This window comes from Convolutriloba macropyga, chromosome 11, assembly GCF_964194025.1.
Source record: "Convolutriloba macropyga chromosome 11, txConMacr16.3, whole genome shotgun sequence".
Classification (NCBI taxonomy): Eukaryota; Metazoa; Xenacoelomorpha; order Acoela; family Convolutidae; genus Convolutriloba; species Convolutriloba macropyga.
Genome location: NC_134478.1, coordinates 2,769,456 through 2,786,008, shown reverse-complemented (window position 1 = coordinate 2,786,008; position 16,553 = coordinate 2,769,456). Strand labels below are relative to the sequence as shown.

General features: G+C 39.0%; 1 protein-coding gene across 2 annotated transcripts in view; it reads left to right on the top strand.

The window, feature by feature from the left end:
* Positions 1 to 16,553, top strand: part of LOC142349973 (anaphase-promoting complex subunit 4-like) — a 29,060-nt gene that overhangs the window by 11,231 nt on the left and 1,276 nt on the right. The gene's annotated exons all lie outside the window — the stretch shown is intronic.

The following is a 16,553-nucleotide window of genomic DNA, read 5'->3' as shown; positions in this document are numbered from 1 at the left end:
ACCATCTTTGAGCCAATGATTTTTTTAAGGCTTGGAATTGGGTTACTGGATAGCCTCTAGAGACACAAAAATGATTCTGCAGATATTAATATCACAATATTCGGCAGCATTTCATGAAATTTTGCAATCGATTTCGTTTTTAAAGTTTTCCGGTAATTTTTGAGTTAATCGATCTTCTTAAATCAATTTTTTTCAGGTCTTGCAGATTTAATACAGGACCGATTTCAGAAACAAAAATTGGTTTTGAACAAATTTTTGAAATAGGTATTTTTAAAGTGGTCAATTTTTGCCTTAGGGGTGAAGGCTGAAAGATTTTTAGCAATGAGTTTATTTTTGTCTGGTTTGTTTGATTGTTTGTTTCTCGAGATGATGTTTGTTTTCTGATTTTTTGAGATGATTTTGTTTTGGCTGGCATTGCTCAATTGATCTGCTGGTCAGGTGGAGTTTTCTATGTTTTTCATTCAATTCTTTGAATTGTCTTTCAGGACTTGTCCTGCTATGTTTTTTGTATTTAAGATACGGCTGCAAACTTTTCCTGTCTTTTTCCGAATCTTCGTCTCTATGACCTTCAAGAATGCTTAAGGCGAGTTGTTGTTTGCAAAACTTAAGAGATTGAATGTAGAGCGTCGCTCTAGGCATTGTTAAAATTATGAATGCTTTGTGAATTCCGAGTCAACTTTTGTTTCGTCGTGGTCACAAGGTGAAGCCCCCTACATTTTAGCAGATCTGATTTACTACGATTAACTATAAGAATCAGAAATTGAGTACGGATCATTTTTTAACGGATCATTTGGAGCTTTGATTAGGATCATCTTACGAGGAAGAGAATTAGGAATAAGGTGAGATGAAACGCACCTAATTTCAAAAGGTTGTCTGATATTCTTGATTTTTTTTCACAAAATAGGCTTGGAATTAAGCCTTTGCACAAGACCCTACATGTAGCCAACTGAATCATAGATAAAAGTCACGTACTTGGGTATCTAGCTCTTATTTCATTATAATTTAACTTCTGCAAGGATTTCAATACTGTTTGTCATCAAATTCTGAATAAAGATTTTTTTTGCAATATGTTACTGTTTTTTATTACTATTTTAATGAATTAAAATTTAAGGCATTTTGTGATGTAACCAGAAGAGTTTTACCATTATAGTTGCTTAAGGAAGTGTTTTGCAACCAGATTTGTTTTTGTTCAATTTAGATGATTACTTTTGGGCTACGTTTTTTGTCGGATGTTTTTTATGTTACTCTTGGTGTAGAATTATGGTCGAGAATGACGATTGAATTTGAATGTATCGAAATGTAAATTTGTGAGTTTGAGGAAATGAAGAGGGAGATCTGAGCCTCTGTGGTATCGGATTAGCTTGCAGTGTTGTTAATTCCAATTTTGTATCGAAGTTGTAAGCATTTTGAAATTATAATGTCAAATCGAAGGGAAACTTGTAAAAGCTCGTGGAAATCCAATATTCTGCGGGCAATGTTTCATTTAGAATAAATCCACCAGTTCCTGTAAGTTCCTCAGCTGTAAACTGCAATTGCTTTCGAAAACTTCTTTTCCGCGCGTCCCAGTAATTGTTTAGGATTTTGACGAGAACGCTATTTGAGATGAAGCGCCATTATCATTTACTGGTCAAAAGATTCTTTTTTTGATTTGCGTAGATCGAAGTAAGATTTGTGTAATAGTTGGCGGGCTAAAGTTTTTTTCTTTTTTCGTTTCATGTACAAATGCACGTTTTTGTTTTTGAAGCAAATTTAAGTGGGCCGTATTTTACTTGATCTCATTTTTTTTACTCGATGCTTATACTCTACCGTTTTTACAATTCAAAGAATTTGAATTGCATTGGGGTGCTGTCTTTGTACGACTCCAAGAGGAGTTAGTGTGATTTATTTTTCATTTTTTAATCGGTCCAGCTGTTCTGAAACAGGATGTAAAAGTCAATTCCGCAGGTGCAAAAATTGTGAGTTTCTTTTGAAAACAGATGACGAGCTGAAAGAGGAGAGAACGGTGTTTTTGTTCATACGGCTTTCTAAAGAGAACAAAAAAGTTTCTCATTTTCGTCAGTTTTTCACCTTTTTTTCTGATTTTGCTCTTCTGGCTATAGGTTTTTTGTGCAATTTTTAATGTAGATTCATTCTTTATGTTTTGTCCCTAAGAGGTGGAAACAAAGGCTAGACAGGGCACTTTTTACTAAAAAGGAATAATACGACGCGATTTTTTAGTTTTAACTTCGTCAGCCATTGGTGTTTGTACCGATTATCGCAGCTAGTAATAGTAAATTTGAGAACCTTTGTATTAAATTTAGACTTTTAAATGCAATTTTGAGCGATGTTTGACATAAATTCTGGCTTGATTATTGCTTTGATTTTTACTTTTTTTCAAGTTTTCGATAGATTTTCTAAATGGTTTCCCTCTCCAATCATAGTCCATTCTAGGTCTAGATTTTTGTTAAGTAATTGAAAATTTTTTGAATTGTAGGTCAGGACTTGTCCTGCGTGATTTAGAGAATATTATGGCAAATGATGACTCACAATAGAGTGATTCAATATATGGCATGTAATTAGTTTTAAGCTAGAAATGATCGAGAATATTATTGCTCTGCTTTCAATGGAAAGCGCTGGTTTTCTGTTTTGTTATCCAAATTTGAAGAGTCAAAAATCTGTGAACTCTATTTTCATAGAGTTTAGTTCATCAGAAGTTACAAACTATCAAAAGTTATTGCTTTTATATTCGACACCACAAACTATGTTAATGGTACCAATTATTTATTTATGCAAAGGGTTGTTGACCTTGAAGTTTGCCGCGGAACTGTAATTATCAAAATAAATTTTAAGATTGCACTTAAACTCAGTTGTAAATGGGCAAACATTCACCTTGTTTTTCAAACAAAAAAATATGGAAACGTAGAGATGAGAGGACCCCTGACCGGCCCCTATTCACCCGTTGTTGGTAGATGTTTTTTTAGTTTACGCTTTTTCAAAGAAAAATTTACCGCGATATTACTCGCATAAGATCTAAAAGTTTACTTTTACAAGACATTATCTCGCATTATCTATTCACCTTATCAGTAACGGTCTTTATTATCAATTTTTGCCTTCGATACAGAAAATCATTATTTCTATTTCAAAAACATTATCAGAAATTTATAAGTAACTTTTGCATTTACGTAAATCCTGCAGATTTTGAAGAATTGAGAGGCGTTTTGAAAAAAAAATGTGAATCTATAGCGATCAGAATATTCATTTCAATTGATTTTAATTTTGTCAGCTCTTCTGAAACTAAATCCTGAAAGTCAATGAGTACCGACTGGCGTCAATTGGCTCAAAATTTTGCCATACGCAAACGCGAGAAAATTTATTTTTGGGTCTGGGTTTTTGAAAAATGTTTAGCCCGCGAAGAAAAATTTGTTAAATTCTTTTTCAAAATAACGTAAGATATATTCTGTAGCGACCGGGAATAGATTTCATTTTCATCCTTCACCCGATGGATATCTGACAGATTCTACGTCAAAAATTTTATGTAATTTCATTTAGCAGAAAGACACTAAGTTTTAGTAAAGTTACATAAGAATTTAGCTCTTTTGCGAGAGATATAACTAAAGCACTGCGTGATTGTGCTATATCTTATCATTAAATTTTGATGAATACGAAAACCAAAATGTCTGACTTTCCCTCGTTTCCCGCTTTTGGTTTAGAAAATATAGAATCACGTATCTCCAAAGCAATCGTAAGAATTTTTTTGTGTGTCGTTTTCGTTTTGGAAAGTTAAGCTGTTTTGTTGCTTTGCCAGAAAAAACGGTAAATACTGGTAAAACTATAAACCGGAAATTTTCCCGGTTTATAGTTTCGCTTTTTTTAAAAAAAAATTAAAAGGTGTAGTGGAAGATCAATCAAGTTTGATCTTACAACTGCTTTAAATGTTTATGCTGACTTTTAAGAGCTGTTTTTCTTGAAAATTGGGCAGGTACCTCCTAATATCATACTGGCTACTGAAAGTTTCTACACAAGTTAAGTATTTCGTCAGCCAAGAGGCTTATATGGTTGAAGTTTATTTACTTTGAAACATTGCTGTAATTGTTTCGACCCATTTTAATAGAGGAGGAACTATATGCTCAACTGGGATTTTCGTTCAGTCACTTTTGGCCGATCCTAGTATTCATCGTATAGAGTTGTGAGTGGTATCATTAGAAAGCCTTCACAGCGTAGAATGTAGAATAAAAAAGATTTTTTTAAATTCGTTTATTCCAGGCAGTTATCGTGGTTTGAACTTTTGTGAACATTAGAAGGATATCCGTTGTTTTTGCTCGTTTTCTGGAATTTTCAGTCAATATTGAAACTCTTGATAACAGTTGTTCAATTTCTTGACAAAATTTTGATTGGTTTTGCCTATCAGCGCGGACGTGCTAGTTTTAAAGTTCAGCCTGTTTGGTTAAATTGGCACCAAATATGTTTCCTTAGCCCACTTTTTTTTTAATTTGCCGCAAATAGAGACGTGAAAACTGCTGAGATCTTTTAAAGCAAACTCGAAAGAGGTCTAGTATTACTTCCATTTCTTTTAAGGGTGTTCTAGAATAACGTTTTTGCCGGTTTTTTGCTAACTCAAAACAGTCATTATCCAAAATGCATCATTTATTTTTGATACATTGAAATTTTTGTTGCCAAATTATCTATTCCGGTTACAATTGAAACATCTAATTGTTATTGTAGAGCGCGCAGCAATATCTGGTCTGGTCTGGTCTCGGGTAATCACCCCGTTGGGGTCCCCCTATGTCGTCTGGTACAGCTCGCGATGTGTTTGGCTATGTTTGTGGCTGACTTCTGTTCTTGGCATATCGGGCACGTCTTTGTCTTCGGGACATATTTGGTTGGGCTTGTCGTTCCTTGGCATTTCTTTTGGTGATTTTTCAGACTTGCTTTCTGATTGAATTCGGCCGCACATCGAACACATTTATGCACAACTCTGGATCCTCGGTGCATCTTTTTGATGTGATTGGCTAATCCAGCTCTGGATTTGCAGATCTTCTTGCAGTGGAGACATTCCGTTGCTTCTTCTTCTCTGGTAACTTCTTCTGATCTTTTCAGCGGAGAGCCCACGTATCCATTTTCTTTTGATTCTTCCCACTGTTCAATGTGAGTGACTCTCTCTTTGATCATTAGCTTCCATAACTTCCTGTCCCTGGCTTGGTCTTCAACATGCAATGGATCCCACCCTGCTTCTCTGGTGAGTTTCTTCCAGTATCTGGGGGTACAACGATATTTCTTTTTTGGTTTGGGCGTCTCTTCCAACTTGCTCAGCCAACCGAAAGCGATTCGTCTTGTCTTTCTTTCTTCTGGCAGGCGGATGACATGTCCCAGTCGTTCTAAGCTTCTGCGCTCAATCTTAGCTCTGACTGATTTTATCATCAACTCTTTTCTTACGTTCCACATGTTTTTCTTCTTCTTTTCCATTTCCTTTAGTGGGGGTTGTGTCTTCCCGCTCCACACATATCGGTAGCACATGTCTACTTTCTTCTGAAGCCGTTTTATTTCTCCGATAGACCAGGTTCTGACGCTGCAGTTGTACAGCATGGCGCTCTCAACAACCGCCTCGATGACACGCGCTTGTGTTTTTGTCAATCGGGAATGCTTCAGTCTCCGTTTGACTTTGGACCCCGCACCCATACCTTTCTTGACTCGGGTGTTTGTGTCTTCAATTTCACCTATCCAAGTTCCGAGGAATCTCGTTTCTGCTGCACTAGGCTCACCGAGGATGATGTCTTCTTCCTTAGACTCGTTCGTCTTCTCTTCGAAGAGACCCATGATTCTCTTGGTTGTGTTCTTTGCGTTCTCCATATAGGTAGGCTGGCAGAGGATTGTTGTGTCATCGGCAAAGAGTACGTTTTTGATTTGGAAAGACTGTGCTTCTTGGTTCTTCTGGTCTCGTCTCTGAGTGATACATGTGCTACCAGGTAGGTAGGTTATTGTCAGGCCATCATCTTCTCGCTCCAGTTCCGCTGCTCGCATGACCACTTGGTGGAAGAAATTGAAAAGTATTGGCGAAGACGGGCATCCCTCACGGAGGCCTCTTTGTGGAATCCACTGCGAACTGACTTCTCTGTTGCTCCTGACTTTGTACGCAGTACTTTCGTGAAGGTCCTTGATTCTTGCCAACATTCTTCCTTCGAATCCGTAGCTTTCCAAAATTTTCCACAAAAGCGGGCGACTGACTCGGGGGTAGGCTTTTCGCTGGTCCAACAGACACGCTCGGTCTCTGTCTCCTTCTTTCAGTCTTCTATTGTCCTCGTGGAGCCGGACAGCTATCTGCGCGGCGTCAGCCGTCGACCTGTTCTGCCGAAAACCGTCTTGGTTATCATCTTCACAACCTTCTTCTTGAACTCAGGAGGGGCTGCTCTCAGGTAAATCATCCTGACCTCATCTTCTCCCGGCGCTTTCTCTTTCACCTTTTCCCAGGCGTCCCATACATCCTGTTCTGTGGGTGTTGCGCTGAGGGCTTTTGCTTTTTCCCGTCCTTCGTCGGAGATGGCAGTGCACTTTTTGATGAGTTTCCTTGCCTGGAGCATCTCTCCCAGATTGTTCTCGTTCCTTTGTTCCTGCACTCGCTCGAAATGCTCCTTGAAGGTTTCCGCTGAGATCGTTGTCGCTTCCGAGCTGGGAACTGCGTTATCTCTCAAACCCAATTGCTTCAGGATGCTATACATCTCTCCGACGTCTTGCCGCTGCATCGCTTCTTCGCAATTCGTGAGGAGCTGGTCCCACCATTCCGACTCCCATTCTTTGAGTTTTCTTTTGTCAATATGGTACTTCTGTGTCGTTACTCCTATTTCAAGCTTCAGAACTTTCGGTCTGTGATCGAACCATCGGTCTTCGGGCACTGCCTTAGTATCTTTGACTTTCAGGTTCTGGTGATCTCTTGCTAAGAGGTAATCCAGCTCGTACCACTTTCCTGTTCTGGGGTGGCACCAGGTTCCTCTGTTTTTCTTCTGGAAGAAAGTGTCCACGATCCGCAAGTTGTTGAGTTGGGCCCACTCTACAATCTCTTCTCCGGCGGTTGAGCAGTGAGGAAGCCCGAATTTCCCTATCGTTGCTTCTCCACCCGTATTATCCTGGCGACCGATTTGGGCATTGTGGTCCCCGCCAATCAATAACATTTCTTCTTTTTTCTTGCAGGCGATAGCTGTCTCTAAAGTCTTCCTATAGTCGTCGATTCCTTCCTCGTTGGGGGAGACTGGCTGGTAAACTGCTATCAGCTTCATGTTGTTGACTGTGACCATAGCAACCCTTTCAGCAAGCCATTTCTGACTCCCTTTCGCCTTCCAGGCTGCCGCCCATTGATGCTTCAGCACGACTGCTGCTTTTTTTCCGTGTACCATAACGGTGTCGTCGGAGCACCACCACACTCCATTTTCTTGGGACGATATTTCTGACAGCAATACAACATCCCACTTGTTATCGTCTATCGTCTTCAGAATGTGTTAGATGCGTCCTCTTCCGTCCACTTGTATTTTACATCTTCGGACATTCCAGGTAGCGACCGCGACGCCTCTTTTGATCGATGGGAACTTCTGTTCCATTTTCTTCCTCCATCGAATTCGCTCTCTCTTTTTCGCTTTCCCTGATAAGTGGGGCTGGCTTTTCCGAAGTAGACGTCGGTTGGCAAACAAGTCAGTCCATTTCTGTTTGCGCCGCTCTCTCCTTCGTGTCTTCCGTCTCTCGTCACGCCTCTTCTTCAGCCTGCGCTCGCACCACGTGTTGATGTTTTCACATCTTGGTCCCGGGTTTGGATGGATTCCGATGAGGCGCCATTTGATCCAGACGATGGTCTGCCTTACACCAGCTGACACTCGGCCGTGTAGACATATTTGGCCTTCGAATTGTTTAAGGAGGTGCGCGGGTCGGCTATTTCCGGGCCACTCCCTTCCCAAAAAGGGTCCATGGCACAGAGACTTGCACCTTTGACCACTTCTCTTCCTCTTTGGGGCGATGTCGCTTTTGTTGAATCGCTCTCCACCACTGTCGGTACGACCATCTGGGAAGCGCAGCAATATCAAGGCTAGTTTTGGTCTCATCGTCGTTTTTGAGAATCAGAAATTGTTGATTCTATTGGCGCCATGTCTTTAAAAGACTATTTTAGCATTTTGTTTTTTCTTTGTTTACCAGAGACAAAGTTAGTTTCCTATCAGAGTTCAATTAACGACAGCTAATATCTACATTACAATGATGAACCTTGATCATTGTGTTTTTAAGAAAATTTAATGGTTTTTTTAATGGCTTCGATGTTAAACTTTAATTGAATTCCTTTTTATGCCTCCATTTTTTGTTTTTGCGGTCTCAAGACAAAGTATCATTAATAAAAGATCCAGTTCGCTTCTTTAAATGTTATAAGTAAACGTATATTATGCTTTCAGTTGAAAGCTAACGATTCTTTTGTCTTCGAGAATATTTGCTTTAAAAAAACTCTTAATCTTTTGAACTTTGGCACTTATCTCTTAGTTCTGTCAACTTTTTGCTTAGTATCAGTAATTAATTATTGTGTCTTCCTTCTATAAAATGAAAATTTGCTGTTTTAAACTGTTGTAAATTTTGTTTCATGGTTTCATGTCTCCGACACCACGAGTTTTCGTTTTTTTTTCTGGATATTTGTCCATCTTTTTTTTGGCGTGTCAGATTATTTCTTTTGGGAAAACTGGCACTGGTCCCACGGGCTTTGCAAAGAAACGCAATTGATTATATAAAAGCTTTTTTTTTAAATAGCGTATGGTTTGAAAAGCTTTATAATTGTTTTGTTGCAGAATAAAAATTAATTTGACTTTTGCCTGTATTTGTCGGTTTTGTTTTGTAGTGGTATCACCTTTTTGGATTTTGACAGGTCTCAGTGGCTTTCTTTGGAGGCAAAATTCATTGTATCTAATGGGTTCAGTTTACAGCTAATGGTATTAATGATCTTAAAATAAATTGTTTTTGTTAATGTTGGTCGACTTTCGAACTATGCCCATTTTTTGTTCATCCTGTTGACAAAGTGTAACTTCGTATCAATAATGACACCACCTTTCAGCCGTCTTTTTGGCAAAGCAAATTTTAATTCCTTTATTCTAATGTTGCAGCTGAAATTTTATTCATTTTCAAACGTGACATAACTGAACACTCAAAATCTTTTCATTTGATACTTTAGTTTGCATGAATCTTCTCATCTGATACTTTACTTAACTTAAAACAATCAGTATCCAAAATGCTTTATTTGTTTTTGATATATTGAATTTTTTGTTGCCAAATTATCTGTTTTGATAACCTTTGTAACATCTAGTTGTTATTATATATAGAACGCGCAGCAATATCAAAGCTAGTTTTAGTCTCGTCGTTTTTGAGAATCAAAAATTGTTGATTCTATTGGCGCCATATCTTTTTGAAAAACTATATTAGCATTTTGTTTCTTCATTTAGGAGCGATCAAACAAGTTCCCTATAAGAGTTCAAGTAAGGACAGCTGTTACCTTCAACTTTTTAAGTTATGTTCATCATTGGAATCTGAAAATTTGTGGGAATGTTCCCCTAATGATTGTCCATACATAATAGGGATGCGCGGCCGGTTACACCTTTTTGATCTGAGTTACTTAAGTAGACTTCTGTTGATTTAGAGTAAATAAAAAGGCAATCTATCCGTTTTTTGAAATATCACCAAGCAGATCTTGGCCGCCCTCCCCCATGGAGGTTATATTAAGCGGACGTTTGCCAAATTTTAATGGCATGTACACCCAATGGTCCTCTCAGGCTGGTATACCTTTTGGGCCGATCCGACCACCCAACCCCGATCTATTAGCACCGGAAGTGGTGTGATTTGAAGGTTCTCGATATTTTGAATGGAAAACTGCTTGTTTGAGTGCGATATATGGCTGATTAATGGTGTCAATGGGTATTAAGTCCAGAGTACTGTATGAGATGATCATGGAAAAGGGTTAGGATAACTTTTGGTGTCTTTTGCGGTAAGTAGGCTGTTTTTACCGGAAGACAGTTAGCACTTAAATTGAAATAGTAATTTCTCTAAAAGTTGAAGTCGGATTGACCTGAAAATTGGGGGATAGACTAATTTGGGTACGAGGAATCCGATTTTGAGGTTGGATTTGACCCCAGACCAAACCGCAAGGAACTAGCGCACGCCGGTGCTGCGGAACGTAAAATTTGAATTGCTCGTGGAGTATTGATAGCAGCCTTATGATTTTTGGAGGGTCAGTGTAACTTTTCAAGGGCTTTCGATTGGTGATATTTTAACCCCAGATTCCGACCGGAATTCGGTGCTTCGGGACGAACTGAGTGCCGAAAACCAAAAATTGGCCTTTTTGAGTGGCCGAATGACTTTGAAATGGTATAAATATGATAACCTGAGACAGTTAGTGACAAAAAATACCCAGCCCGGTCAATTTTGACGAACTCGGATTTTTCGGGTTTCGGCACCCACGACTCGTTAAAAATTTTCAAATTGCAAACGACTCGCAACGGCTGATCCGTAGCTCACAAAAATTGGCAGGCATGTTGGTGGCACCCTATATTTACCCGAAGACGTTTTGACCACTACTTCCCGAGATATTGAGTTCTGAAATTTGGGGTCATCCGGGAGGTCAATGAAAAGTGTGCGCAGTCATTGCTCGTGTTCTAGTAGGAGTTAGGCCATGAAATTTTGTAGGTAGGTGCAACTATGAGCGAAATTTCCTTGACAGTAATTAGTTTTATCAACTTGACCCCTCATTTTGGTCGGATGACCTCTGATTGACTCCTAGAGGTCAAATTGTGGCTTTTAGAAATATTAGACTTTTCGGCGGTTTTTAACTGGTGAATTGCATGAAATAGTTTCAAAATTGGAAATTACAATTGGTCTTAGCTTTGGGGTCGAGTTTAGTTATTTATTCAACACTTGATTTTTGACAGGGATTGATTGCAGCTAATTATTTTTACAGCGGAATTAGAGGTATAATAACTTTTCAGAGCAACGTTCAATGTTTACTAAGCAAACACTGATTGACATGCCAAGTGCAAATATGAGATAAAGTGGAGTGGATTTGTTTACATAAGATTCCAAAGGTCGTGTACTTAAGATAAGGAGAAAGTTGAACAATGGTTGGTAGCAGTTGAATGACAGCATAATTTGATATTGGTTTGTTTGCATAGCAAACGAAGCCCTCCTACAGAATGTAATAGATTTAAAGTTAAAGTTGCAATGTTTACTTAAGAGATTAAGGTTTGTTTGCTTAAGATAAGAGCGTATTGGTTGAGTATAATTTGAAGTGACACAGGAGTTTGGAGAGAGAGAGAGAGGGAGAGAGAGACTTTGGAGATTTTGGGAGAACTTCAGAAGTTTGGATTCGCACAAGTGAGAAAAAGCAGTTGGTTTAGTGGGACTAAACTTTAATAGATGGTGTGAGAAGCAAGGAAGAGATTGAGATTGAGACTGAACTATGGAAGTTTGTAATTGCAAGACCAGTTGGGATACTGTGAGCGTTTTTGATTCAGTTCATTTGGGAAGTGAACCACAGTTATTGGTATTATTATTTTAATTACTATTATAAATTGTCTTGAATTTGTCTTTTCCATTGATGTGCAAGTAATTCTCTTACCCTTGTTATCATTATAAATATAATTGATTTTACGAGCCCCATTGTGAATTAACGTATTTCAAGGCAATCTAATTTGCAACAGCATACAAGAATGGAAGAGGGGAAATTGCAGATTAACAAAGTAACGCTTGTTTCTCCAATTCAAAACCTTTGGTTTATATTATTTGATCGATCTTCTGGGCGACAGAGTCCCCTCTCGGTTGAGCCTAGCAGAATTTCAGAAGACGACATTGGCGCTCCTGGGTGGGCTTCATTTCTTTGTTAATTTTTGCTGTTGATTGCTGTTGGGTTACCAAAAGTTTGATTGTTTGGTTATCAAGTGGTGAAGCGTTTTCCTTCAGGCTACGCAATTTGGGAAGATTGGCGTGAACATTATTTGAGCATTGGCATGAAGCTGGGATGGACAGAAGAAGAGATGATGAAGTGGTTGCCTACAAAATTGTGTGGGTGGGCTTTGAATGCACTAAGTGATTTACCAAGAGTTTATTGGCGGTCGACTCCAGGGAAGGAAGCATGGACACTGACCGAGACCCTGTATCAGTTTGACATACGATTGTCTGACAATCCACTTTATGAGCTAACCTAAGTTTGTTTGTTAGAGGGAAAGCGGGAAGTAGGGCGGAATTCATTGAAACCAGTGATACTGTTGATCAGAGAAAGCGACAGCATTGTTCTCCAAGGCAAGTGATTGATACAAGTAGAAGCATTAATACTTCTTTAATGGATGAAAATCGAGAACCTGGCAAAAGTTCTGAAGAGTTTGGCATTGGGTCCCGCTGTGATGTATCAAGACAATCAAGAAAAGGAGCATTTGGTAAAAATCTGTTTGGAGAAGTGGAAGATGCGAGAGTTGCTGGGAGTTGTAGTAGAAGAAGAATTCCAGGTTACGGCGATGAAGTGCAAACTGCTACTGATGTAGAGTTTACGGAAGAAGTTTGTGGTCAAATGAATCAGGAAAATCATAGAGCAGTGCTGAGCGAACATGAAAACAGTGGCTTGAAGGAAATTCTGACAGAAGAAAAAATCATTGGGCGCAGTGTTGAGTCTTGTGGACCAGATGAGCATCATGCCATGAAAAAGGATTGTGTACTGTCACCAGAGTCTGGGGAGCTAAGCGATGAACAGTGGGATGATGACAATTTGTTTCAAGATATTTCGGATACAGATTTTTTGGATGTAGAGGAATTTGATGGCAACGATGCGAGAAGCGAGACAGGTTTTGCCGCGAGTTTGAACTCAGTAGAATGCAACGTAACTGCAATAGCCAGCGATTTTGGTGGTGGTGTCAAAGCTATCAGAAACGATATGTTGGGAGCCTGGGCCTTGATGCAGTTGAAGACAGGAGGTTTGGACCAGAAGTTCTGCCATGCAACACACGGAGCTGATGAGACACAAATGTGTACAACTGAGTGCACTGTGGACACTTTGGAGAATTGGACAAGTTCAGGAGGAATTGATCGGCTGTTGGTATCTGAAACACAGAAGGGTCAAAACAATAATACAGCAGTTGACAGAAGTAATTTTGCACAGTTGGGAAAGGAGTTGGAGGAATGGGTGCAATCGCAATTGAGTGAAAGTCAGCTTAATGGTAGTGTTTTGGTCAAACCAACGGATGAGCATCAAGAAGAAAATCCTGCTATCGACAGAACAGGGAAATCCGATCAGGAGTCAATGGCCACAGTGTTGCACAGTTGGGTTCGTGACAATCAACAGCCTAGGAGGGAGGACTCTAGCGGGTTTTCGATGGCAGTTGAGCAGAAAGTGGAGAGAAGGATTGCATCGCGATATCCCGAGATTGCAAAGCTATTGCTGGAGAACCGATTGTTGAGCTGGAAAGAGTGGAGCACTTTGGAAGCATCAGGACAGCAGGCATGGCAGCATTACAGGACAAATGGTAGCTACAGTGGAAGAGGTGGACATCCATTCAATGATAAGAGCAAGAAGGTTTTCGTGTACAAGTGCACGAGCGTATCATGAGAGGGACGTTGACAGCTAGCTGTCAAGCCTTTTTAACCAATTTTCGCATATTTTTTTAATTTGGTTTGTTAGGACAATTTGATCAATCACTATAGCCTTACGAAAAATTTTTCAAAAAGAAATAAGATGATATAGGGAAATGTATAGTTCTGGTAGATCTATTTTTAGATTTTTTTTACTTTAGTGATTTTAGGGTTCCCCGGGTGGATGTATGTCAGAGGCAATAGAGTTTGATCAAAAACTAATGTTGATGAATTAGGTAGGATATGTTAAATTGTGAAAATGCAAAAATGTTTTCAAATCTGATTTAATCAACCGCTATTCAACTTTTAGTGCAGTTAGTTTATATTAACACGGAGCTAAAACTGAGTGGTTCACGTCACTAGGTCGGCAGTTGTTAAAGTCTGTAGCAGTAGGTCAATCGGGTCACAGGATAACGGCTTGCAATTATTCGGTAGAATAATAATCTTGGAGGGAGGAGTGTAGAATGTATTAAAATGACATGGGAGAGGGAGAGTAAGTTAGATAATTTAGGTCACGTTAATTAAGTTAAGTTAGGTATTTGAGTATAGCTTTCTGTTATTAAAGGCTTATTATTTCGAAGGCGCCAGAGAGGAGAGCTGAGTGATATTTCTTAAACAAACAAATTGATGAACAAATACTTATTGAGCTGTCGATATATTTCGTTTACTCAGCAAAGTTGTATTTTTGCATCAGGCCATAGTCGAAATGAATGATTTAAACTTAGAAGTCAACTAGAGAGCTAAGATTTGAAGTGAACTAGATACTTTGAACAGAAATAAAATTTCTATTTAAAGTAAATGAAGGTGCGATTTAGAATTTGCAAAATAATGGGCATTGCCAAACCTGTTACCTTCAACTTTTTAAGTTATGTTCATCATTGGAATCTGAAAATTTGTGGGGATGTTCCCCTAATGATTGTCCATACATAATAGGGCTGCGCGGCCGGTTACACCTTTTTGATCTGATTTATTTAAGTAGAGTTCTGTTGATTTAGTGTAAATAAAAAGGCAATCTATCAGTTTTTTTGAAATGTCAAGCAGATCTTGGCCGCCCTCCCCCATGGAGGTTATATTAAGCGGACGTTTGCCAAATTTTAATGGCATGTACACCCAATGGTCCTCTCAGGCTGTTATACCTTTTGGGCCGATCCGACCACCCAACCCCGAGCTATTAGCACCGGAAGTGGTGTGATTTGAAGGTTCTCGATATTTTGAATGGGAAACTGCTTGTTTGAGTGCGATATATGGCTGATTAATGGTTGCAATGGGTATTAAGTCCAGAGTACTGTATGAGATGATCATGGAAAAGGGTTAGGATAACTTTTGGTGTCTTTTGCGGTAAGTAGGCTGTTTTTACCGGAAGACAGTTAGCACTTAAATTGAAATAGTAATTTCTCTAAAAGTTGAAGTCGGATTGACCTGAAAATTGGGGGATAGACTAATTTGGGTACGAGGAATCCGATTTTGAGGTTGGGTTTGACCCCAGACCAAACCGCAAGGAACTAGCGCACGCCGGTGCTGCGGAACGTAAAATTTGACGAACTCGGATTTTTCGGGTTTCGGCACCCACGACATGTTAAAAATTTTCAAATCGCAAACGACTCGCAACGGCTTCTCCGTAGGTCACAAAACTTGGCCGGCTTGTTGGTGGCACCCTATATTTACTAGAAATTTTTACCCGAAGACGTTTTGACTACTTCCCGAGATATTGAGTTCTGTCATCCGGGAGGTCAATGAAAAGTGTGCGCAGTCATTGCTCGTGTTCTAGTGGGAGTTAGGCCATGAAATTTTGTAGGTAGGTGCAACTATAAGAGAACTTTCCGTGACAGTAATTTGTTTTATCAACTTGACCCCTCATTTTGGTCGGAAGACCTCTGATTGACTCCTAGAGGTCACATTTTGGGCTTTTAGGAATATTAGACTTTTCGGCGGTTTTTAACTGGTGAATTGCATGAAATAGTATCAAAATTGGAAATTACAATTGGTCTTAGCTTTGGGGATGAGTTTAGTTATTTATTCAACACTTGATTTTTGACAGGGATTGATTGCAGCTAATTAATTTTCTAGCGGAAATAGAGGTATAAACACTTTTCAGAGCAACGTTCAATGTTTACTAAGCAAACACTGATTGACATGTCAAGTGCAAATATGAGATAAAGTGGAGTGGATTTGTTTACATAAGAGTCCAAAGGTCGTGTACTTAAGATAAGGAGAAAGTTGAACAATGGTTGGTAGCAGTTGAATGACAGCATAATTTGATATTGGTTTGTTTGCATAGCAAACGAAGCCCTCCTACAGAATATAATAGATTTAAATTTAAAGTTGCAATGTTTACTTAAGAGATTAAGGTTTGTTTGCTTAAGATAAGAGCGTATTGGTTGAGTATAATTTGAAGTGACACAGAAGTTTAGAGAGAGAGAGAGAGAGAGAGACTTTGGAGATTTTGGGAGGACTTCAGAAGTTTGGATTCGCACAAGTGAGAAAAAGCAGTTGGTTTAGTGGGACTAAACTTTAAAAGATGGTGTGAAAAGCAAGGAAGAGATTGAGATTGAGACTGAACTATGGAAGTTTGTAATTGCAAGACCAGTTGGGATACTGTGAGCGTTTTTGATTTAGTTCATTTGGGAAGTGAACCACAGTTATTGGTATTATTATTTTAATTACTATTATAATTTGTCTTGAATTTGTCTTTTCCATTGATGTGCAAGTAATTCTCTTACCTTTGTTATCATTATAAATATAATTGATTTTACGAGCCCCATTGTGAATTAACTTATTTCAAGGCAATCTAATTTGCAACAGCATACAAGAATGGAAGAGGGGAAATTGCAGAGTAACAAAGTAACGCTTGCTTCTCCAATTCAAAACCTTTGGTTTATATTATTTGATCGATCTTCTGGGCGACAGAGTCCCCTCTCGGTTGAGCCTAGCAGAAATTCAGAAGACGATATTCTCAT